Here is a 26,950-nt window from a genome sequence, read left to right on the forward strand (position 1 = left end):
TCATCATCGCAGGTTGCATACCCGCTCAGCCCTTGCGGTGGCACTAACTCTGAGACCAGTGAGGCCATGCCACGTGGCGGTAGGTGTGGTGTGGGTGTTAACCAGCCATCAGGGAGTGGCTGTTCCGTAATGACAACTAGACCTGGGCCATGTAGCGTTGTTATCCCTCCCTGTATGCGTAAGCGGAGTGGGCTGGCCTGGCGTATGCCAGTCCTGCGTGAGGCTGTGTCAAGTCAAAAAGTCAAGTCAAAAGTCAAAAAGTTTTTATTTGTTTCGGTACTCAACTGAGGACCACAAATATTATATAAAACAATTTACAGAAAGATTCGTTAAAAATTAGTACAGTGTTAAAAATGATTTTAAAAATTTATAAAAATTATAACATACAAGTTCATTTGGTGGATGTTTGCACACCAATAATAGTTCCTTTACCGTTGTAATTCTAGATTTGCGGTATATAAGATCTAGATATCTTGACCGAGCTTTTACTACATTAGGGCTAGGGCATGCAAATAGGAGATGCTCAATGTTCTGGTCACCCCCTTGACATAGGGTACATAGTGCGGATCCACCAGGTGACCATCTTGATGTAAACGTTAACACTGGTAGAATTCCTAATCGCAACATTATAATTGCCCTCCTTGCACCATGTGTGAGGGAAAACCCTATGTATGGCTGTCCCTGCTTGTACTCCAATGATTCAGCAAAGAGTTTGTAAGTAGATAATTTGTTGCAATGAGCGTGGTCAAGTTCAAAACTCAATTTAGGAGTAAAGCATTTTAAAAAATGTTTCAGTTGGAGGGTTGACCAGGTAAGCAAAAGATCAGGACTGAGTTTGGCAATTTGAAATACCATCGTCATATTCTGATAAAATGTTTGCTTTGAGGCATCTAATTCAAAAGTCTCGATTTTTTGCAGGGAGCGTAGTGATTCTTTTTTTGCATGAAGAAGATTGTAAGCCCATCTAATGACATTGGCAACGGCTACGGCATAGGAACTTGTTAGTGAAAGTTCTAATCTTAGTGCTTGGACTGGGGTAGATTGTGAGACCTTCAAGATTTTTTTCAGAATTTTCCCTTCTTTTTCGTCCATATATGCCCATTGTTTTATAGGGATGTGCTCTGTAGCGTAAGATAAAACAGGGGGGATTTTTACTCTGTATATTTTTAACAGTGAAGAGCAGTGCCTGTTCCCTGTAGCAGAGTAGAGTCTTGAGAGGGCACCAGCATGTAGTTCTGATTTCCTTTTTAAATTATTTATTTGCTTTGTATTTTTTAAATTCTTTGAAAGTATCCTACCAAGATAGGTGTATTCTTCAGCTTCTTCAACCTTTTCTCCGCCGAGCCTCCAACAGTACTTAGCACTTTGTTTTTTGCCAGAGAAGGAAACTACTTTTGTTTTCGTTAAATTAGGAATTAGAAAATTGTCCTTTGAGTATTTATGTAGAATGTCTAGAAGCTTTTGTAAACCAAAGGGTGTAAGGTCCAACATCACGATGTCGTCGGCATAAAGTAGGGCGTGTATACTTTGTGCAGCGATCTTTGGAGGCAAACTTGAACCTTGTTGTAATTGATGTGGTAAGTCACTGAGATATAGAGAGAATAATATCGGAGCTAAAAGGCACCCTTGTTTGAGACCATTTGCAGTTTTAATTGTTCTAGTCAGACCTTTTTCACACCCCATTTGTACTTTACACCATGTGTTAGTATGGAGAGTAATTATGATCTGCAGCAGTTGTTCTGGTATTCCTAATCTCCGCAGTTTGTTCCATAGAGTTGGTCTATCGAAACGATCAAAGGCAGTAGAGTAGTCAATGAATGCTGCATATACAATCTGGGATTTCCGCACTATATATTTGTCAAAGATGGTCTGGAGAGTTGAAATATTGTCAATGACAGAATGGTTAGGTCTAAAACCTGCTTGGAACATGGGAATTAAACCTGACGAGAAGGCCCAGTCTTTTAGTCGATCTAAAACCTCAGCGGCGAAAATTTTCCCTGTAGCGTCCATCAGTGCTATTTGGCAGTAATTGCCGGCGATGTTTTTGTTCCCCTTTTTATAAATAGGAATAATGATACTCCCTTGCCATGACTTTGGTATTTTCCTAGTTATGAAGATATAGTTGAAAAGGGGTGATAGCATCTGACTCCACTCCTTGGGGTCTGCTTGCAGGACCTTGATGGGTATTTGGTCAGGGCCGGAGGCACCAGTACTTTTCGTTTTTCGAATATGCATTGCTATAGAGAATGCTGAGGTGAGTGTGATTTGGGAATTATTTTTTCGCATGATGATATCAGCATCCTTTTCATCATAATTAGTTGGATTTGCCTTATAAAGATCATTCAGGTAAATTTCCCAGTCGTAAGGCGAGACCGGAATAGCTTGAAGTTTCTTTTTCGTTCCAGTTATTTTAGCAATTAGAGACCAATATTCTCTCTGATTGTATTTTTTGGCGGCTATTTGGATATCAACCCAATTTCGGTCTTGCAGCGTTCTTTTGTGACTGTACTTCTCTCTTCTTAGTTGATTTTTTAGTTTGTTTATTTCTGCCTCAATGGATGGAGAATAGCTCAAATATTGTGCACGTATAAGTTTGTTGAGTATTTTTGCAGTTGGTGTATTCCGATTCTTATGTTTATTATTCTTATTATTATTTATTGATGAGTCCCGTTGTAACTTATCTAGAAGAGCACGTTTAAGTTTATTGATTATGTATTCGAAGTTTATTATGTGAGCGTGAGGCTCTGAACAATGACTCTGGAGCTCTGGGCCTGGTTCCATCCTGGGCTGTATGAGGAATCAACTGATGCAGGTGTCCCTGTTGTAGTGCTGCCGCCACCCAGGCAGCAAGCGCCAACGTGTCACCCTGTGACCCAAGTCCCAAAACATGGCCAACATGGAACCTAGGGGGAATCAATGACCCTACATTCATCCATACTTTCACACATGAAAGATCGTGCACATGACACATCTGTGTGGATATGAATGTTTATTGCACATTCAGTGGAGTGTCGCAGCTGTCGCAATACAGGACCATGCAAAACCCAAATATCCGTTTTTGGCACATGGAGGGCAGCCAATTAGAGCCAGGCTCATGCTCGAGGGTTAGGCTTTGCCAACATATGTACTTATGCAATCACTCCGCCAAATCCGAACCACTTATAAATTCACTATACACAGTACTCTAATGATCCAGTCTCTACCTATGTACTTATACAATGACCGAGACAAAGTTACATAACAGAAGTTTTCGCCACTGCCAGATGTAACATGGTTGCGAGCGCTGTCCACAGCAGAATGTAATGTGGTAGGGCCCAGGGGCAGCATCAGGCATACATAATGAACATACGGACACAGTTAGATAGATAGTGGAACTGGGTACAGGCAAATGCGCACAGCCCCTTCTTATTACCAGGGTCACATGTCCAGTGACGTTTGTGCTGGATGCATGTTGGGTGAGTGTAAGTCAGCCCTCTGGGAATGGTTGGTGCTGGCAACAAGTACAACAGTAATCATCGTCTCACACACAGAGATTCAATCATAAAGGGTGCATGACTTGTGCTGCACTAAGGGGCCGATTATGATGGCAGATGGACCTGAGTACGTCCGCCACCATAGAGTACGAGGGACCGTCCGCAGGGGCAAATTAGGATGTGACCGCCACCCTGTATTTTTAACATTGCGGCGGGTGATGCTTGAAGCAGCACCCGCCGCAATGTTAAAAATGTAAGTTGTGCATTTGCATGCACAAAGCGGCAGGCACTGCGCAAATGCAGGGGGGTACCATAGGTACCCCCCTCGTGCATCTCCCACCCCCCCCTTTACCCAGGGGGCCCGCAACGGGCCCCTGAAGTGAAGGTCTGTATGCTTTTCCACAGTGGAAAAGCCTCAGTGGAAAAGCAACGATACAGAAAAGGGGGTGGTGATGAACAGAGTGTCTGAATTAAGCAGACCACTCTTACCCAGTCCAAAGATCAGGGCTTGATCCATCACCGTTATTTATCTCACTGCCCCATCCCAGCTCAGAACCTGGCTATATGCAAATTAGTCTGTCCCTGGCCCAGTGCATCATGGGAACAGGGCAGACCAAACTACCAAGCCAATTCTTCACCAGAAAGGAGACAAGCTACCGGGGACCGGTTTCTGGCATTTCAGCCTCTTCGGCCCGGCTTGCTTGAATCCTGATGGAGCAGTGAGAAAGGGACTCATGTCTGAGTATACCCTGCCACACCTATAGTGGCCAAAAACGATACAGAAAAGGGGGTGGTGATGAACAGAGTGTCTGAATTAAGCAGACCACTCTTACCCAGTCCAAAGATCAGGGCTTGATCCATCACCGTTATTTATCTCACTGCCCCATCCCAGCTCAGAACCTGGCTATATGCAAATTAGTCTGTCCCTGGCCCAGTGCATCATGGGAACAGGGCAGACCAAACTACCAAGCCAATTCTTCACCAGAAAGGAGACAAGCTACCGGGGACCGGTTTCTGGCATTTCAGCCTCTTCGGCCCGGCTTGCTTGAATCCTGATGGAGCAGTGAGAAAGGGACTCATGTCTGAGTATACCCTGCCACACCTATAGTGGCCAAAAACGATACAGAAAAGGGGGTGGTGATGAACAGAGTGTCTGAATTAAGCAGACCACTCTTACCCAGTCCAAAGATCAGGGCTTGACCCATCACCGTTATTTATCTCACTGCCCCATCCCAGCTCAGAACCTGGCTATATGCAAATTAGTCTGTCCCTGGCCCAGTGCATCATGGGAACAGGGCAGACCAAACTACCAAGCCAATTCTTCACCAGAAAGGAGACAAGCTACCGGGGACCGGTTTCTGGCATTTCAGCCTCTTCGGCCCGGCTTGCTTGAATCCTGATGGAGCAGTGAGAAAGGGACTCATGTCTGAGTATACCCTGCCACACCTATAGTGGCCAAAAACGATACAGAAAAGGGGGTGGTGATGAACAGAGTGTCTGAATTAAGCAGACCACTCTTACCCAGTCCAAAGATCAGGGCTTGATCCATCACCGTTATTTATCTCACTGCCCCATCCCAGCTCAGAACCTGGCTATATGCAAATTAGTCTGTCCCTGGCCCAGTGCATCATGGGAACAGGGCAGACCAAACTACCAAGCCAATTCTTCACCAGAAAGGAGACAAGCTACCGGGGACCGGTTTCTGGCATTTCAGCCTCTTCGGCCCGGCTTGCTTGAATCCTGATGGAGCAGTGAGAAAGGGACTCATGTCTGAGTATACCCTGCCACACCTATAGTGGCCAAAAACGATACAGAAAAGGGGGTGGTGATGAACAGAGTGTCTGAATTAAGCAGACCACTCTTACCCAGTCCAAAGATCAGGGCTTGATCCATCACCGTTATTTATCTCACTGCCCCATCCCAGCTCAGAACCTGGCTATATGCAAATTAGTCTGTCCCTGGCCCAGTGCATCATGGGAACAGGGCAGACCAAACTACCAAGCCAATTCTTCACCAGAAAGGAGACAAGCTACCGGGGACCGGTTTCTGGCATTTCAGCCTCTTCGGCCCGGCTTGCTTGAATCCTGATGGAGCAGTGAGAAAGGGACTCATGTCTGAGTATACCCTGCCACACCTATAGTGGCCAAAAACGATACAGAAAAGGGGGTGGTGATGAACAGAGTGTCTGAATTAAGCAGACCACTCTTACCCAGTCCAAAGATCAGGGCTTGATCCATCACCGTTATTTATCTCACTGCCCCATCCCAGCTCAGAACCTGGCTATATGCAAATTAGTCTGTCCCTGGCCCAGTGCATCATGGGAACAGGGCAGACCAAACTACCAAGCCAATTCTTCACCAGAAAGGAGACAAGCTACCGGGGACCGGTTTCTGGCATTTCAGCCTCTTCGGCCCGGCTTGCTTGAATCCTGATGGAGCAGTGAGAAAGGGACTCATGTCTGAGTATACCCTGCCACACCTATAGTGGCCAAAAACGATACAGAAAAGGGGGTGGTGATGAACAGAGTGTCTGAATTAAGCAGACCACTCTTACCCAGTCCAAAGATCAGGGCTTGATCCATCACCGTTATTTATCTCACTGCCCCATCCCAGCTCAGAACCTGGCTATATGCAAATTAGTCTGTCCCTGGCCCAGTGCATCATGGGAACAGGGCAGACCAAACTAAGCGTGGAAGGGTATACTCAGATGTGAGTCCCTTGCTCATTGCACCATCAGGATTCAAGCAAGCCGGGCCGAAGACGGCTGTAATGCCAGAAACCGGTCCCCGGAAGCTTGTTTCCTTCCCAGTGTAAGAATTTGCTTTTGTAGTCTGGTCTGCCCTGTTCCCATGATGCACTGGGCCAGGGACAGACTAATTTGCATACAGCCGGGTTCTGAAACTGGGATGGTGCAATGAGCTAAAAAACGGTGTTGGATCTAGCCCTGATCTCTTGACTGGGTGAGAGTACTCTGCTTAATTCAGAGACTCTGTCCATCGCCACCCCTTGTTGTAAATAATCAGTGGAAAAGCATACACCCTACGCCATCCTAATATGGCTGGCGGTGTCTGATAGACACCGCCAGCCATGTTAGTGCTTTTCCGCTGCGGACGGGAGGCGACCGCGGCGGAAAAGCTGTGGACTGAAAAACGATCCCCCAGCCATCCTAATCTGGCGGGGGGTCTTTTTCAGTCCGCTGCGGTTTTCCCGCATCCTCCGGGCCGGCGGTGGCTTACACCGGCCCGGAGGATGCGAGAAAACCGCCATCATAATCGGCCCCTAAGTTAGGGGCACCAGATGTGAAATAATACACTAAAGATTCTATCGTAAAGGGTTCATGACTTGTGGTACTCTGAGGTAGGGGCAGCAGATCTGAAATCATACACAAAAGATTCTATCATAAAGGGTCCATGAGTTGTGGTGCACTGAGGTAGGGGCATCAGAAGCATTCCGCGTGTGCACAGCTAGCGATGATTCGTGGTCCGGGAGGGCCGCACTGGTAGCAATGTCTGTTGCCTACTGGACTGCGTAATCTGCAATCGCAACTCGATCTGAATTGTGAGCTCTGCAATCCGCAATGTAGATGTAGATGTAAGGCAGTAGTCAGCACAGACATCGAGGAATGCTTTTTGTCACTTCCTCTTGACAAAATCCCAGGACATAGAGTACAATTCTGTCTGCAAGTAATAAATCAAGACTGAATTCAAATTGTGAGCTCTGCTGACCGCAGTGTAGGTAACAAAAGATGAACTATGTTTGGAATACATTGTCGAAATGTGTAGGTTTCGGGGACGTTATAGTTAGTTGCCGACTGGACTATGAAATTAATGAATCAAGACTGAATTTGAATTGTGAGCCCTGCTGACCACAGTGTAGGCCAGAGGCAGCGCTCAGTGAAGGCCCACAGCCATGTGGCATTGACTTTAGCTGCACAGATTGGGAGCATTTGGTTTTCTTAACCGATTATAGTCTCTTACACAATTTGCATTGGTACTAATCTTAAATTGTGAGCCCTTCCTGACCACTGCCTCCGGTGTAGACTGGAGGCAGTGGTCAGGAAGGGACCACTGCCACGTGGCATTGACTTGAGCTGTATAGAGTTAGTGGTAGGTGTGGCGCTCAGCGTGTGCACAGCCAGCAATGATGCGTGGTGTGGGCGGGCTGCACTGGAAGGAATGTCTCTTACCTACTAGACTGCGTCATCTGCAATCTCGACTCCATCTGAATTGTGAGCCCTGCTGTCTGCAGTGTAGATCGAAGGCAGTAGTCAACACAGACATCGAGGAATGCTTTGTGTGACTTCCTCTTGAGAAAATCCAATGACATAGAGTACAGTTCCCTCTGCAATAAATAAATCAAAACTGAATTCAAATTGTTAGCTCTGCTGTCCGCAGTGTTGACTGCCATTCAGTGTTCCTTTGGACCTGCAAGATGAATTTGGTCATTGTACTAAAGCTATAATTGATATAAAAAAAATTCTTGAAGCAAGGATACTAAGAAGATATTATGTAGATTTTAGGGACATTGTAGTTAGTTGCCTACTGGACACTGTAATTAATTAATCAAGACTCAATTTTTATTGTGAGCTCTGCTGACCACAGTGTAGGCCAGAGGCAGTGGTCAGCAAGGGTCCACAGCCACGTGGTGTTGAGTTGAGCTGCACAGTTAGTGACATCAGAAGTATTCAGCGTGTGCGGCGCCTGTGATGATGCATGGTCTGGGCGGGCCGCACTAGTAGCAACGTCTTTTGTCTAATGAATTCTGCCTTAATAAGGGTATGTGGCGATGACTTATGGTGCCCTGAGTTAGTGGCATCTGAAGCACTCAGCGTGTGCGCACCCTGCGATGATGCGTGGTCCGGGGGGGCTGTACTGGTAGCAATGTCTTTTGTCTAGTGAATTCTGCCTTAATAAGGGTACGTGGTAATGACTTATGGTGCACTGAATTAGTGGCACCTGAAGCACTCAGCGTGTGTGCACCCTGCGATGATGCATGGTCCGGGCGAGCTGCACTGGGAGCAATGTGTCTTGCCTACTGGACTGTGTCATCTGCAATCACCACTTCATCTGGATTGTGAGACCTGCTGTCTGCATTGTAGATCGAAGGCAGTAGTCTGTACAGACATAAGTCTGCGATGCTGTGCCGCTGTGTCTGCAGGGGACCTGTGTCGAGGAGGCCCGCGGTCATGGCGGCAGGGCGAGGGCCACCACTCTGGCAGACGCATTGGCCTTCACACAAGTGAACCATGCCCAGAGCCCCGGCCTATTTATTCACACTTCTACACTGGAGTAGCGTATGTTGGACCAGCCAACTGAGCTTCTGCTTACAGGGGATGACGACACAGGTACCTGACCGAGATCTAGCCCCACTGCCTGAGGTAACATGGTTGCATCTACTGTTTACAACACTAGAGCACCAGCATTATATGTACACATGGAGAAGTTTGTGCTCTGCATAGTAAAGTCTGTCCAGCACATCACCGCTACACTTGGTATTGTGTGCATTATTATTGGTGGGTGACTTGTGTCTTTCACTCATGTTTGGTTGCCACATCTCGCATGATCAGTAGCTCTATGACATGCGTTGGTCTGCAGATGTGATTCTGGGCTGGGCTCCCTTTCACATTGTATCTAGTCGTCCTACTTTACACTAGTAAAAGGCAGATGTTACATTCTTACTGCTAATGTAGCTTATCACCTGTTTTTGGATTGCACCTCAGATTTGGCTGCTCATTGAAAATATTGGGAAGTGGTGTTTTCGTGTTATTTTTGCACAGGAACGCCTACTCTGCAGATTATTAGCATTAGTTGTTGCTCTCATTTGTGGCAATTTCTTTTTTTGCGGAAGCTATTGCTGGAAAACTGGAGATATTGGCTGTTTTCACCAGGTTGAAAATGGAATGATAATTTAAAATCACTGAAAAAAACATAGGTTTAATGAACATTATAATTAGAAATTAGAATTTAAAAAACCTTAGAAATTCACTGCAAAAACATGTTTCAGGGACCTTATAGTTACAAATTAGCAATTAAAAAACCTTTGAAATTCATTAAAAAAACATAGGTTTCAGTGACGTTATAGTTACAAATTAGCATTTAAAAAACTTTGAAATTCACTAAAAAAACAGGTTTCAGGGACATTATAGTTAGTTGGACATTTTAATTTACAAAACCATAAAAAATGCTGCCGCTAAAGTTAGTTGAGCCAACTATAACTTGCACCCCCGCTATGCACTGCTGTCATGAATGATGTAATATGTGACATCACCAGCAGTGCATTGCAGGGGCGTGAGTTATAGTTAGCTCAACTGACTATAACAGCAGAATTTCTATGCTTTTGTAAGAGTAAAATGTCCAACTAACTATAACATCCCTGAAACCTATCGTTTTTTCAGTGAAAGTAAAATATATATATATATATATATATATATGTATATATATATATATATATCTGCACAGACAGATATATATATATATATAGATTACACATAGCATATATATACAAATAGCATAAGTCACAAGGACTCCAAGTCTTGTTCACCACTGAATTCAGATATGCCAAGTGTGCCATATAACATATTCAAGGATGAGGCACAATGGGGTTGCAAACTCCTTTTATTACATTTTCAGCACCAGAAAAGAACAGGACACCTACACACTTCGGCAACTGCCTACAACCTGGCCAACCCACTTCCCTTCACCATTGTGCCTATATATAGTACTTATTTCATTACATTGCCTCAGGAATATAACAACTACACCACCACATTCACATTTACTTTGTCAATTCTACTGTGCCATGACAATTACAACTTTTCATCTCCATTGTTCACAAATGGACATACTTTTTTCCACGTCCCCCATGCCTCTTAATATGATTATCATCTCATGTTTTCTTATTGCATTGAATTCACCAACTGTTCTCTCTCAGACTTGGTCCTGAGACCAATTGCTTTGCACTTAAACTCATACAGTATCACAGCACAGATCAGTATCAACAATGATCAATTGTAGACATTTCAAAGCAGCTGGTTTAGACAGCAACATTTTTTAAATTGAGTTAAATTAATGAATTAGTTACTTTTCCCTTCATGTGTAGGATAATCCATGTATTATGACATCAACAAGTTGTGAACATTTAAAGTCACAGATTTAGATAGCAGTAACTCATGCCAGGCTACAACAGTTGATCTCTCTCATTTCATGTCAAGGACAATTATCTTATAATTTATAAATGGGATTCTTCATGTCGTATTCAAACAGGGTAGGGTCAATATATAAATTGAATTCTGATATTGACTATGATCCTTACACAGTCCAAATTGCATGAAGCTATGAAGCTGCAGGAGCCACAATTCAGACCTGCTTCAATTGTATTCATTTTTCAGTCTCTACAGTGGCTGTTAGAAACAATTAAGCTATGTAAAGTGTCATAGTGCAAATTAAATTACTATTCACAATAATTCATACATAATCAATTTTCATAAAACTATAAAGTGTTACATTGCAATTTAACTCCATCCATATTCATTTCAGTGTCCTTGTGACAACAATTGAAGTATCAGTGCACTAAGTTAGGTGGAATTGGTTGTATATGTGACCCTTTCTCTCGTTGTGTGTGGCGTACATTTATCATTTTTACTTTTACATGCTCATCATGTTTGGGAATGTGTCAGTTTTGTTCTAATATGAACCTTATGTGGTGATGTTCATTGCTTTACTCCATAAAGAACCTGATTTTGGATTGGTTCTGATCTATTTCTCTTGCTGGATGAGTTGCATTGAGTTCACTCCACTCCTTACTATGCAATATTTCTCTCTTTTCTGTGTGTGATTCAGCCAAGATTTTCTTTGGGTATCTACATTCCAGAAACCTCTTAATCATCATATCTGCTTCATGACGGAAGTCACTGTCAGAGGAGCAGATTCTGTGAGCTCTCAACAGTTTCCTGTGGGGGATGCTCCACTTTAATGCATTTGGTTGACCACTATTTCCATGTAGGATCAAATTGCAAGCAGTTTCCTTCCGATAGAAGAGTTTAGTTTGTCATCATTCGAATACAGTTGTACATCCAGGAATTCCATTCTGGCGGTCAACTGTGTGTAGAATATGTTATGGTTTAGTCTTTCAAGATACTCTGATAATAGTGATTCCTCTCCGTCCCATATAATGAATAGATCACGGATAAAGTGCTCCCATAGTACGACTCTCTCTATGTATGCTACATGTTCATCGGACCATGCTACATCCTTTTCCCACCATCCCATGTATAGAGTAGTATATGCGGGCACAAAGGAGATCCCCATGGCTGTTCCTTCTTTTTGTAGGTAGATATTATCATCAAACAGAAACACATTGTGGGCAAGACAATATTGAACGATTGTCATGATCATCCGTGTATGTTGTGTGAAGTTTATTAGGTGAGCTCTCAAGAAATAATCAAATGCATCTAGCCCATATTCATGTTTTATAGACATGTAGAGGGATGTCACGTCCATCGTCACCATTATTTATGTCTTCTTCCAGGCAATGTCATTGAATTTGCACAGGAAATCATTGGTGTTCTTGATATTTGAGGACAAGCTGGTAATGTACCCAAAGAAGGACAAGCCCAGGTACCTAGATGTATTTTCCAGAAGTGATTCAATCATGCTAACAATAGGTCCATCTGGAGTTTTTTTATCCTTGTAGATTTTTGGTCAGAAATATATGATGGGGTGCCTTGGAAGCTATACTTTAAGGTACATATCTTCCTCCAATTGCAGGATCCCGCAGCCCAGCTATTCTTTCAACATCTCATGATACTCTCATTGTTGTTCCATAGTGGGGTTGTTTCTCATATTCTCATAATTGTCCTTCCTGTTGAAGTGCCTGGGCGGTACTATCATGTATTAATTTTTGTCCATAATAATGATGATGCCACCCTTGTTTAACGAGGAGGGAGTCATTATTCCTAAGTTGGTTCAATTCCTGCCAATCCTTAGGTAAAAATCTGCTCTTGCTTTGACGTCTGGATTTCTTTCTTAAGGTATTAATGTCATGCAACACTAATTCATAGAAGACATCAATTATGTTACCACTCTGTAGTTGAGGCCAAATTTTACTTTGTGGCTTTAAACCACTTTCAACGTGCGAATCAGTCTGAAATTCAATTTTTTGCAGGCATACATATATATCCTGATCAGCTGCTGGTGGGAGAGCTGTTTAGTGCTTCTCTAAGCTCTTGGGCATTTGTTTAAATAAATATCGGCACAGCGCCCTGCTGTGGTTGAGAATGCACCATTTCTTAATATGATGGGCTGAGGCATGGAACTGTATCCATGCCAATCAGCACAGTGAGCCGTATTAAAAAGAGTCTTGCTTTGAGTTTCCTGAAACCTACCAATGCCATAAATTAAGTTTTAATCTTAACAGTATGGCGCATGGAGCCATCTTAGCGAATTGAACTTTACCACTTTAAGAAATACAGGTCCCTTTAGGCTGCAGAAAAGAAACGCACTGAGACAGCCCCACTAGAGACAACCATCCAATGAAAAACATGCCTCACACTTTAAACGAAGAAAGCGTCCACCACGCCATCTGTTTGTTAATTGCCTTTGAGAAAGTGGGGCAGAGCCGCGAAACGCGTTAGGCGTGAAGAAAAGAATCGGGGACATCAAGGCAAGCTAATCCTGATTACCTGATGGTGGGCAAGCTGTCGAGTGCTTCTCTAAGCTCTTTATCAACAATAGTGGTCCTTAGGTAAAACAAATTCAGAAGACAAATGAAATATAGACACAATCGTAGCTATATTTTGTTTTTGACCTGCCCAGCCGGACAGGGGTCTGATATTTACTTTAAATCCAATAACACAAAAATATTTCAACAACTTTACAGAGTAGGGCACAAGCCTGTGTCCCACAAGTCACACAATGACATACAAACACAGGGAAACAAAAACAAAGGGGGCTTTTTAGGCAAAAGCAGGGGGTTAGCAGCACTTCCAATTTGATAGTGTCAAAGTGCAGCCCAACAATAAACCAAAACACCTTTACACTTCTAGTACATATGTTTGTTCAGTATAAGGTGTTTGAAGGGTGTCGACGGCGTTTCGATTCGCTTTCTGGATCATGTGAATCATCATCAGGACATATATTATGCCTAAAGATAGCCTTAGTAGCCTAAGAAGGGAGGAGAGAAAGACAAGGATAATGGGTGGCCCTAGTATGAGGCGCCCTGTGAAAGCAAAGGGGAGAAAAAACAAGAACAAAAACAAAAATAAAATGCCCAGTACATCCACAAGGTGGTCAATTAAGGAGGTATCATCGCCAAGGTGAAGGTGAGGTTGAGTTAAGCCAGGGGGTACTGCATCAAGGTAAACCTAGAATGAAGTCATACCGCCATGGCGGTTTGCTAATATCCAGGCACATGCATTAGAGGTTTCCTAATATCCAGAATCATGCATTAGATTGTTTGTTGAGCCCATAGATAGAGAGCCTGATGGATAAAATCAACACTAATTCATAAGCAGTTTGTGACTTGTAAACGGAAAAATGGCCAAGGCGCAGCGGTATTTACGGGTGATTTCCTATGTACGGCGCAATTTGTGAATTGTGGACGCGGTGAGTGCAATAGCGGGTGATACCTTGTTTACGGCATGGTAAGTGATTGGAATTGTTAGTTGGAGGTGCGGTGACACAGTGTGTCAGGTGGTTCCTCGTTTGTGGCGGAGTATCAGGACTCGGTGGTCGGAAGCGTGGTGATAGAGTATATGTGGCGAGTGGTCCCCTGTTTGCGGCGAACAGGAGGCCGGGTGGTCGTGACGTGCGATAATGACGGGCTTACCAGATGTGGCTACTTTCTGGCGTAATGTCCGAATCAGTCAAGGTGAAGGATCGTTACGAATTGCCTAGAAGAAGGAGGGAGCTAAGTGAGAGTTATATCAATTAGGGAGGATAAGGGGTGAACGTGGTACGGAACGATTGCGGGCTTACCAAAGTCAGCGATTTGTTGGTTCAGTCGGTGAACCATGCTATTCGTCCCAAGCTAATTAGCCTGTGAGGAAAAGAAAAATACGTGTGGGGCAGAGGTTAAGCCATTGAGATATCAAAGCTGGAATCTCTAGAGAAGCGGTTGCACCGGGCAGCACTTACCGGATAGTGGGGTCGATAGTGGATACAATGTCCGTCGTGTCCGATCGCCGAGGAGATGAACGCGGAGTGTGTTCTGTTAGTTAAGCACACTCCCGTTTCGAGGCGTGTAGACAGTGATTGGCTCGTTGAGTGAGTAAGTGAAAGTGAGGTGGGACTATGGTTTGAGGTTTTAAGTGATTCAGTGGCGGCCATCTTGAAGAAGGTAAAGGTAAAGAAAATTAAAAAGAGGTGACATAGATGCTCAGTACGTACAGCGGCCAGCAGCGAGAAACAGTTAATTTAGATAAAATGCAGTAACATGAGGTAAAAGAACCAATGATCATTTGGGAACAGCAATAGAAGCAGATGGGAGCAACAAAGTGACTACTTTAGAAGTTGCATATGGGGGAAGTCCATTGTTATATCAGGGAATTTCGATCCTCAAGGAGGTTCAAGCCTGTGTTTAGGCTGTTTGTTCTCAAAATCCATTTCAGTTCCTCTTTGTTGAGGATTTTGGCAATGTCGCCTCCCCTGGCAGGTGTTTTCATTCATTCATAAAGCTTTATTCGAGTTGCATACTCATAAAAGCATAACAAACATATTAAAACAATGCAGTTAATAATTTAGTTACATTTTAGGCAAAATACATTTTTATAAAACAGTTATGCAAGCTTATTTAAATACAGTAGAAATATCACACAGTAAAACAATTATCAAATCGGATTAATGGAAAGTGCTTTCCGCCTAATGTGCCAGGCCCAACCCAGATATTTGGCTATACCCATGACAATAGGAGCCTCTGTGCTGGTACAGATGATTCTCAGTGCCTCAGCAGCACTATTTGTCCCAATATTTTTGCAAACTGGAACTAGCCAAGCCCTTCTTGGTATGACGTAGGCATTACAAGCGAATAGGAAGTGACCCACGCTTTCGTTGGCTGCACCACATGCTGGGCAGCACAGGGTGTTCATACTCTTCCACCTGCCTGTTAAATATCTCAGGGGGAGGGAGCCAGATCTTAACTGGAAAAACAGTTTCCTGTCCAGTGGGACAGTAATACTATCCCAGTACTGTTCTAACACAGGACACATTTTGAATTCCAGAAAGCGACCTCCCATTGAGTCGGATTTAACCCCCCTCCATAGCCTGCCATCTATCCAGTCCCAATATAAGATTTTAAGTATATTTTTGCTTGGGAACGCTTCCCCGCTGGGTTGTTCCATAAGTTGGAAAAACCCAGTTCAGCCAGCATGACCCTCAGGTTTTTCAGCCATGGTATTTTGTGGAAGGTATCGAGTTTAATAACTGCTAAGAAACCATCTGCGTAGTGCCTAATCTCGGGAGTGGACCAAAGTCGTCTCCAATATAAGATGGGACGTAATCGAGCTCGATCGCTAACAGTTCTTCTCCCAAGATCAAGATTTAGGGGGATTAGCGGGGTACTCTGGGGAAGTCCAGTGATTCCCCTGAGAAACCTGTTCTCTGCTATCTGCAGGGAGGTAAGCTTTTCATGACCCCACAGCTCTGCCCCATATAGAGCCGAGCCTAGCGCTTTAGCATCATATACAGCAAGGACAGGTTTTATGGGCTTTGTTTTTGATTTCTTATGCTCCACCCGTAGAGCCCCCGAAATTTGCAGGTGCTTCAGAACTACTTTTTCTATGTGACGGGACCAACCCTGATTGGTAGCTATTTGTACTCCTAAATAGGTGAACTCGCTAACTACCTCAAGCATAGTGTTATTCATCTTTATCCTGGGACGAGGTTTTCGTCCTCGGGAAAAGACCATCAACTTGGTCTTGCCTACATTAACTTCAAGACCATGTTCCAGGCAGAACCCGTCAAAAATATCCAAAGCACGCTGCAATCCAACGGGAGTCTTAGACATGATCAACGTATCGTCAGCGAACATCAGGATCGGTACCCTGAGGCCCGCTAACGAAGGAGCATCCACACTGGCGTCTTGAATCCTGCCAACTATCCCATTAATATACAATGTAAAAAGCAAGGGTGCCATTGCACAACCCTGACAAACCCCTCGTTCTACCGGAAAATCTGTAGAAGATTGTCCATCCAACCCCCACTGAACTTTGGCAAAATTGCTCTCATGCAACCTCATGATTAATGTGAGCAATTCTGCTGGGATGCCTATCTTATTTAAAACCGACCAAAGCTTGCATCTTGGGACTAAGTCGAATGCAGCCCTCAAGTCGACAAAGGCGACATACAGGCTGCCCCTGCCAAGAAGTACCGTGCTCCACCGCAACATAGTAAATCGGAACACTTGATCAACAGTGCTGGTGGCCCTCCGAAAGCCTGCCTGGAAGGGGGAAAGAGAGTTGGTTTCATCCACCCATTCCATAAGTCTGTTTGCCATCATCTTGCCAATCACTTTTTGGATAGTGGCAATCAAGCTTATAGGCCTATAATTAGCCGGGAGGGATCGATCTCCTTTTTTATAAATCGGTATAATTATGGCTCCCTTTTATTGGTCTGGGACTTGCGCGCCTTTTGCAATAGCGTTCCCCAGCAGGAACACGTACCTGACCCACCTTTTTTTATCGTGTTTAAAAACATCCGAAGGTATCCCGTCTATACCCGGGGCCCTACCCCCTTGCGCAGAACTTATTGCAAGTTCAACTTCTTTGGCGGAAAAGAGATTATCTCTAGAGAATACAACTGGAATTACTTCCCCCCCACCTTCTCATTTGACTCTGCATATTGGGGCCTAAAATAGTTCACCCAAGCAGACTCTGGGACGTTATTATCTGGTTTGTTTGGTATGCCCCCTCTGCCCCACTTCACTATCTTCCAAAAAAGCCTTGAGTCCTTTACTCCAGAGGCCTCCTTTAAATCAGCCCAAAACTTTTCGTCCCATTTTTTTTTGCCGTGGAAATGCTTAGGTTATATTGTTTCCTTGCTGCCCTAATTGCTGCTCTGTCCTTATTTCTGATAGCGTTACCCAAGGATAATCTAGCTACCCTGCACTCTTGGTTAAACCACCTAGCTGGTTTAAGTGGAGCAAAAGCCTTTCCCTTGTGTACTCTCATAAAATGTGGTCTTAAAAGAGCAAAGAGATTATTGTGTATATCAGTAATTGCCCTAGATCCAGGGACTATGGAGCTTACTAGTTCCATGGCGGCAAGAGCATTATCCACCTCAGAACCAATGTAATCCATAGATGCTTAGTTTACCAAAACACGGGGCCACATTAATCTACGCATATCATTTGAGATATCTGGGGGCAAACCTTCGGTTGCCCTCAAATCAGAATGGCCAGACTTCCACCATGTGTGAGACACACAGAGGGGGTTGTGATCGCTTTCTATTCTGCTCTTAATTTCCATATCACAAACCCACTTCCAGAGGTTAAGACTACATATAACATAGTCTATCCTGCTTCTATTGTGTCCATTATCAAATGTACACACTCCCTCCCTATCTCCCTTTGTTCTCCCATTAAGAGCCCTCATGCCATGTTCCAAACACAAAGCATTTAGGAGGAGTATGTCCTTTGTCCAACGTTTAACGGGGGCTAAATTCAAAGGTGGCACTCCCCAAAGATTATCTTCCTCCTGCCCCAAGGGATTTTCAGCACTATCTAGGGGTTCAAAGGTCCTGTTTAAGTCCCCTGCTATTATTACTCGATTTCCGTGGGACTTGGTTTGCAAAAAGGAGGACAAGGCCTCTAAAGTGGAGGAGCTCCCGGTGCTTGATCCTCTAGCATAGACGTTGTAGAGATCTATTACCCCCAGCTTTACAGAGGAGAATCGTAACATTAAGATATCTCTACAACCCAAATCACACATTTTCATCGTGATATCCAAACTCTGCCTAATCCAAACAGTGAGGCCTCCCATGTGTCTACCCCTGGGACCTCTACTTGCTGGAATTGAGAAGTTTAAGTAACCTGGAAAATAGATAGGGTCACAAGCCCATGTCTCCTGAAAGAAACAAAGTTCATACCCATTGATGAAATCAATCCAAGGTTGTAATGTCGACTTGTTCCCCAGTCCTGCAACGTTCCAGGATAAAAAACTCCCCACAATAAATCCATCCTTGGATAGCGATCTTATAGAGGTGGATATAGGGGTGGATATAGGGGTGATCACAGGGCCAACATCACACTCACCCCCGTTATAATCATTATCCCGAATATATTGCTCAACATCTAGAGAGTCATTAATACTTAATGCAGGTGATTCCCTTATCCCCGGTTCTTGCCCTGCCTCCCCAATGGTTGCTACATTAGATACAATCTCTTGGCCAACATTTACTTCATTTAGAACAGGACTAACATTTTGTATAGGTACATCCAAGTTCCAACATAAGTTCCAGCAAAATGTACCCCCCCAACTACCCCAAGAGTCAAGTTTTGGTCAGCAACCCCAGCCCAAACATTGCATGCCTGCCAAATGATTAAAATTTTGACCATTGCCATAGGTTTGCCATTGCAGTGGAGTGATAGATGGAGCAACCCCAACTAGAGAAAAACTATTGGAGCTGCTTGAGTTCCTAGGCATACCTACTTGGGCACAAGTTTGCCTTGGATAAAAAAACGTGAGGTCCACGATGACAATTCCACCACTACTTGTTCCCCATCCCTGCCTCGTTATCCAACCTGCCACCCTCAAACCTTGAAAATTAATAACAATACAACCCCCCCCGAATGTTTAGGAGTATAACCGATCCAGTCAGTCCTTCTTACCCCTATAATTAACCCATCCACTTCCCCTGGTAGTGGTCTGTTTACCCTTAGCCAGTGCATTACCTTGTTTTTGAGCATCTGGAAGGTTTCTCTCTGTCCATCTACGAGGGGTGGTACATTCGTAAGTACCGCTACGTAGGGATAGGAATCCGGGGTGAGATTCATAGAAGGTATCTTATGAGACGGCTTCACTGGAAGTGGGAGAGGTTGTGTAGTAGCTGGGACATTTAGACGAGATATAGATATATGTGATGTTAACTGGGTGTTATTGCGTGGAACTTTACTTAGTCTAGAATCATTGTTAGTCACAACTCCAACATTTTGGTGGGGTTTAGGAATGCTTAAAGGGGGCTGGAGATTAGTAGAGACACACGTGCTACCTTGCGGACATTCCAAGATTTTACCCTTGGGCTCCTGGTCTAAGACATCAGTAGTTTTTCCCCCTGAACTGACTACCGGGCAGGCTAACCCTGTAAGATTAATCAATTGGTTTGGTCCCTTTTTCTTGGACCCATTTACAGTGCTAGCTATGGGAGATTTTGTTTCTACAGTAGACGAGTTTTTCTCCTTTCCTGCCATTTCCTGACACCTACTACTCTCATTTAACCTAAATTGGGATTTAATTAGAGACTTTGTAGAGAAAAAATGATCAAGGGTGGCCTGTTCCAAATGATCCAAGCGACTAATTACCTTGTTAACTTTATCCTCTATGGGTGCCAAAAGTGACCTTAATAATTTTTCCAGGTTAGGTATCAGTGGATGTACCGGGGAGCCAATCAATCCCTTCCCCTGGGGGTCATTGGTGGTAACACTTAAACTCACTACAGGAGCGATTCCCTCCTTATTTAGTAGATCAGTACTTTCACTGATCTCATTATTTTCCTTTCGTGTGGACAGAATGTTTTTTTGCTACTTTCCTGACTTTAGTTGGGGGTTTAAAGGAATAGCATTTCCTCGGAGCGGTATTCCTTTTTCTTTTCGCGCCTGATTTTAAAGTAAGCGCGCTAATGGGCACACTGGTTTCAGCCGTACAGTTTGGAGAATCTGTGAGATTTATAGAAGGGGTTATGGACAAAGGGGATATTTCAGTTCCCAAAATTATAGGAGATACATTAGGTACTTCAGTCACAACAGGCAAATTTGTGGACGACAAGGGGGTAACCAGTGCCGGGAAAACTTGTGGTAAACGTTTGTCCACGGAATTCTTAAGAATCTCAATTGACAACCTGCGCTCGGCACGTTTCTCTGCTAGAGTGATTTCCTTATCAATATCCTGAGTAACACGATTAAAAAACTTATCTAGAGGGCCAAGGATGGTTACTCCACCCTCAGCCTGGGGAGGGACCAGGCTTGTACTATTTTGCGTTAGTGACATTGTTAGCGACCCTCTACAACAATACAATTGATACTTTATCACACTAAAAAGATAAAACACAAGTTTAAATTAGTCGGTGCAGTCATAAAAGTTTACGAGGGTGATTTACTTAACCCTAACCGTTAATGGGGTGGCCCCGCCCGGCCTCCTTCGGCCCCGGACGGCCACAGACGGTCCCGCCCTTGTCCCGGGCTTCTCCCGGGCACGCTCCCGCGCGCTCCCGCGCAGTGGGACACGGCTGCTACTGATATACAATCCAGTTAAAAAAGAGGAGGAGCCTGCAGGGAGAGCGTCCCAGGTGGTAGCGGTTGGGGGTTGCTGGCGCTCCTGGGACTTGTAGTCCTGCGCCGCAACACGCTCGCAGCCCTGCAGGGTCAACCTCCCACAAGGAGCCCCACACGAAGTGGGACCCGCGCAGCGGGTTCCGCGAGCAGTTAGGATGAAGGCAGTTAGGATGAAGGCAAAAGGTACAAACAGCAGTTCAGGGTCTCAGCTCCAGGCACAGCAATTTCCAAAGTAATCCGACGAACGGCCAATGGGGACAGCTTTTCACTGTGAGGATTGCAGGGAGGAGCTGCAGGGAGAGCGTCCCAGGTGGTAGCGGTTGGGTGTTTTCACTGCAGTGATTATAGTCCAACGAATGTCATTCTCTGAGTGTCCCATTTGCAAGGAATGTTCAACGAGAGGGGCACTTGTTGTTTTGCACCTTATCCGGCTTCTGTGTTGTGAGATACGGAGGCGAATCTTTTGGGTAGTTTGTCCCACGTAGATCTTATCACATGGACAAAAAATTGCATAAACCACATTGCAAGTGTTACAATTTGTAAAAGTTTTAAATTCATTTCTAATGTCATTGAACACAAATTCTTTGCAGTCAACAGTAAACTCGCACACCACATAATGACCTCATCTAGAGTGGCCTCGTAGTAGTGGTAGTGACCACAGGTCGTTCAATGTCTGGTTGGTGTTATTTGTTGCGGGGAGGGCAGCTCGGACTATTTGGTCCTTGATGTTCTTGCTTTTTCTGAAAGCAAATAATGGCGTATCTAGGTTTAATGAACCTGCGTTCAGGATGTCACTGACCATGTCATGAATGATGTAATATGTGACATCATCAGCAGTGGATTGCGGGTGCGCGAAATATAGTTAGTACAACTAACTATATAGGAGCAATTTCAATGGTTTTGTATGAGTGAAATGTCCAGCTAACTAAAACACCCCTAAAACTTATAGTTTTTTGAGTGAATTTCAAAGATTTTTTAAATGCTAATTCCTAACTATATAAGCCTGAAACCTATGTTTTTTTCAGTGAATTTCAAAGGTTTTTTAAATGCTAATTCCTAACTATATAAGGCCTGAAACCTATGGTTTTTTCAGTGAATTTGCAAGGTTTTTTAAATGCTAATTCCTAACTATATAAGGCCTGAAACCTATGGTTTTTTCAGTGAATTTCAAAGGTTTTTTAAACGCTAATTCCTAACGATATAAGGCCTGAAACCTATGGTTTTTTCAGTGAATTTCAATGGTTTTTTAAATGCTAATTCCTAACTATATCAGGCCTGAAACCTATGGTATTTCATTGAATTTCGAAGGTTTTTTAAATGACAATTTTAAAATGTATTGTTATTTTTTTATACTGATTTACTACATTTTTGCAGGCAGGTGTTCAGAGGGCACGCCCCCTTTTTACAACACTCTGCAGCGCAGCTCCATGGCGCTTACTGGAGATACCTGTTGGAATAGTTCCCTCTAGGGGACCTCTGGATTGAACAGGAATTAATTCCCTAACTTAAACTGTGCAAACACACCCTGTAGAGTTTTCTAAATTGGGGGATTAAGTTCCCTTGCATACTAGGGGACCCTGGGGGCCAACTAGTCCACCTGAAACCTCCAGTATGCGCCAGGGGGCTGCATTGCAGAGAGGTGTAATGAGGCCACACCATTTTTTACACCTCTCTGCAACGCAGCCCCTGGGCGTGGTTGCAGAGGAGGAACTAATTCCCCTTGCATACTGGGGGTCCCTGGGGGACAACTAGCCCACCAGGAGCCTCCAGTATGCGCCAAGGGGCTGCGTTGCTTTGCCCCAGGGGGCAGCGGTCACCCGGGCAGTGTGGGGGGGGAATGGGGACCCCCCACACTTCTTTATCACTATGCCCCCGTGATTTGGTCCCTCCGGGGGGGTAATTTAAAAAAAAACAGAACGGGTTTTTAAAAAAATTAATTTGGGCCTTTTTGTGTTCTACACGTTTGTTGTTCTGCTTTCTTGTGCCTCGGTCTACTGAGCACAAGATGGATGCCAACACTTCCCGGTTAGAAGTGTTGACAGCCAATGAGCATGCAGCTTTCTCGGGAAGGCATGCTGATTGGCTGCCACTGTCTGTCAACACTAGCACAAGATGGATGCCAAAACTTCCTGGTTAGAAGTGTTGACAGCCAATGAGCATGCAGCTTTCTCGGGAAGGCATGCTGATTGACTGCCACTGTCTGTCACCACTCCAAACCAGGAAGTGTTGGCAGCCATCTTGTGCCTCAGTAGAACCAAGGCACAAGAAAGCAGTGAAACAAAGGAGGAAAACACACAAAGGGGGCAGGGTAGAAGCACCCTGACCCCCTAGGCCTGCCCAGGGGGTCCCATAAGGACCCTCAAGCCCCCCCCCAATTCATAATTTTTTTTAATTTACGGGGTGCACGCACCGTACACGTACCTATGCAAGGTACGCGTACGGTGCGCGTACCCCGCAATTAAAAAAAATAATAATAATAATTTTTGGGCCTTGGGGGACCCCTGGGCAGACCTAGGGGGTCAGGGTGCTTCTACCCTGCCCCCTTTTTGAGTTCTACACGTTTGTTTTTCTGCTTTCCTGAGGCACAAGATGGCTGCCAACAATTTCTGTTTTGGAGTGTTGACAGACAATGGCAGCCAATCAGCATGCAGCTCGCGCCCGCAAAGGTACGCGCACGTGCCAGCAACCAGTGTAGTTTCCTGATGGCTCCTCTAGCCTATTCATGTTTGGGGATTTTGAAGAGTAAGCAGGCAGCAGCGTTTTGCAAAGTGTGGAGTCTCTATTCGAGACCCACTGCAAGAGTAAGATAGAGGCTGTTGCAATAGTCAATCTTAGTGTGAACCAATGCACTGATTGCCGTTCTCAGAAGTTCAGGGGGCAAACTTTTTTCAATCTTTTTAAATTTTTCAATCTAAGAGGATGAAGTCCTCTTGGATGCTGAGGGACCTTGAGGGCCCAAGAACCCCTCCTGTTACATCCAGTAAGTCCCATACAGTGATGTCATGAGTGATGTCACTGACCATGTCATGAGTGATGTAATATGTGACGTCATAAGCAGTGCATTTTGAGGGCATAAGTTATAGTTAGCTCAGGTAAGTATAATTGCAGAATTTTAATGTTTTTTTACGAACGAAAATCTTAGCCTAACTATAATGCACTCCCAGTGACTATTATCAGTGTGGTGACATACCAGATGTGTAGCGGAGTGCCAGAGTGACTGGCAGAGGTGCGGGGGGCTCTGGCAAGTTGTGGCCTAGTCGGGCTGCCCCGGGCTGTGTGTAAGACACTGCTCCGCTGCATCCCTGGGAGGAAGCTGGTGGCTGAAGGGTGCCCGGTGCCGCTGGGCATCCATGGCCCTTTGACCCTCAAACGAAGTGGCTGGGGAGGCTTGGTGACCTTTGCCTGGGCAGGCCTTGAAACCCAGCCCATAACTGTATTGATCCACTGGATCGCGCCAGCCTGAGGAGCGGCAAAGGCCTGGGCAGCTGGAGTTCTGGACTTTTTGGTTCCGTCCAGAGGTGTCAGGGAAAACACCCGAAGACCCCGGAGTTCAACCTGTCTTGGTGCGCAAACAAACAGAAACACGGGCTTCTCGATGGTGGCGTCAAAGACCAAAGGTTTATTACTGCAGGGACACAGAAGTCACAGAAACTACACATGGGCAGTATCTAGGAGCCTGTTCAATTTGTACAAAGAGGGTTGCTCCTTATATACTGAATATTGGGCTTCAGGCAAATTCTTTACATTCCAAAACCTTTGTGTCTTGTACAATAAATATTTGGCGTTGCACAGGAATCGTCAACAATATCTGATGTTAAAAACATTACGAACGAGGGGTTCCCACTATTCCATCATAATCCCATGTCAACTTTCCATTCAAGACCCGGACCGCCTCATCGTAAATTTCGTTACCTCCCCCTAATAAAGGCCCAGAAGGAAAGGAGCAGAGCCAGGTGCAGAAGATAGAAGAGTAGGATAAGAGATGTTTGTGGGTCGTAAATGGGCACGGCTACCAGCTTCGGCCGTCTAATCATGATCAGGCCAACGAACACGAGAACCAGTATAGCAGGACTGGCCTCAGGCTGAGGAGGCAGCTCTTGCCGAGTCATGCTGCCACAGCGTTGCTGGCCTAACGTGCACGTGTCACTAGCAAGGTGAATTGCCGGCTAAAGCCTACGTGTCCTTAAATGAAAAGAGGTCATTGCGTGTCCATTGACTATGTGAGGGCAAGGAATACAAAATGGCTTCCTTGTTCTAAGATGGATGCCACGGGTAGAACAGAAATGTGTTTGTAACAGGAGTGCTCTTGCTCGTAGCATAGCGAAAACACCAGGATATACTAAATGGATCATTTGCGGTTCACTGATACCAAAATTATGCATTTGCGACAATGTTACAAACACGGGTAAAACCGTCACGGAACCTCAGACCCTCCTTTTGCCCTTACATAGGCAATTACTCAGTCTATGTCAGAATCTAACTCTATGCTCATTAGGTCAGTGACATGTTGTTGCATCATCATCCTGTCTCGTGCCTTTTCTCCTAATGCAGGTGGTTTTCTGAAACAGGTTGCAGCACAGAGACTACACAAAGCGGGACCACATTGGATAATAAGGCAGCATGAGAACAGAAATACTAGGATGACACCAATGACCATCAGAACCTTCCATCCCCACGCTGATACCAGAGTCCAAAACCACTCCATGAAGGACCAGTTTCCCTTGTCTACGTGTATAGAGTCGGAAATCTTGTGTAGCTTAGAGATCGCTTCATAGACGGTTGGAGCATTATTGGGAATAAAAACACAGCAGCTCGATTGGATCATTCTGCATACCCCACCTCGATCTGCAAGTATTACGTCTAGAACCATACGGTTCTGCAACGTCATGAGACGATCCGCCTGAAGCTCAGCTGTTAAGTTACTAAGGGCACCAGCAGTTTCTGTAATAGTAGATTCAACTACCCGTGTTAGTTGACGTAGATTTCTACTATTGGCCATAGGCCCCCAAAACGGAAGGAAACCTTTGAAGAAGTCTCCAGCTTCCTGACCAGCGGTATCTTCCTTGCTGAAGACACCCCTTGCTACTCTGGTCTTGTGATAATCAGAGGAAGCAGTGTATGTCGGAGGTAACAATCGAGCAATATAACATGAACCTGAGAAGTCAGCAGGCAGCCATGTATACGCTCTGTCTTGACAGATGAAGTAAGTACCCCTAGCAGTAAGGAAGGCAGGGGAGGAGTTAGACGGAAATACGTAAGTCTCAACGCACTCACTCCTCCCTAGCTGAGCTCTCAGATTTCTCCCATTTCCTTGCAAACAGACCTGACCTCGGTGAGGCACGACCCAGACTGAAGTGGAGCTTTTACGCTTGCTTTCTCCCAAACTAAGGCGATACTCTGTAGAGTTCCAACTCAAATACACCCGTAATTCATCTCTAGGGTATGATGGAGTATTATTGACGTCTTTAATCATGTCAATAATCCCCTGGACTAAAGCTTTGTTGGCTGAGTTGTATTTAGTGGACCGTGGTGGACGCGGAGGATAGGTCTCAAGGGCATATGAAAAAATGGTCTGAAAGGCCTGAAATGATCCATTATAGCTGAAAGGCAAGACTAGATAGGGAATGCCTTTATCCATAGTGTGAGGTATCAAGCCACACACCCAGCAGTCTGTAGTATTAACTACCAGTTGGTGTTGATGCAAGAGCTGTACAAATGTATTGTTAATAAATTCTGAGCGTCGAGCTTGTTCGTGTTCAGGAAACGAGTGAAAAGAATGCATAGAAGAAACCGTAGAAGTAGTAGGATCAAGGGGAGGTACTGTAGTTACCGGCATAAAAATCAAATGTACACCAAAGATGATTCCACCCACCAACATTATTAAAACAATTAAAAATGTAACTGCACATTGCATTAGAAAGCATTTGCTGTGAAGTATTCTGTACAGTCTATTTCTGCGCACATAAATTACATTCTTTCGTTGCAGCTCAGGAAGCTCCA

This window comes from Lissotriton helveticus, chromosome 3_1 (assembly GCF_964261635.1).
Source record: "Lissotriton helveticus chromosome 3_1, aLisHel1.1, whole genome shotgun sequence".
Taxonomy (NCBI): domain Eukaryota; kingdom Metazoa; phylum Chordata; class Amphibia; order Caudata; family Salamandridae; genus Lissotriton; species Lissotriton helveticus.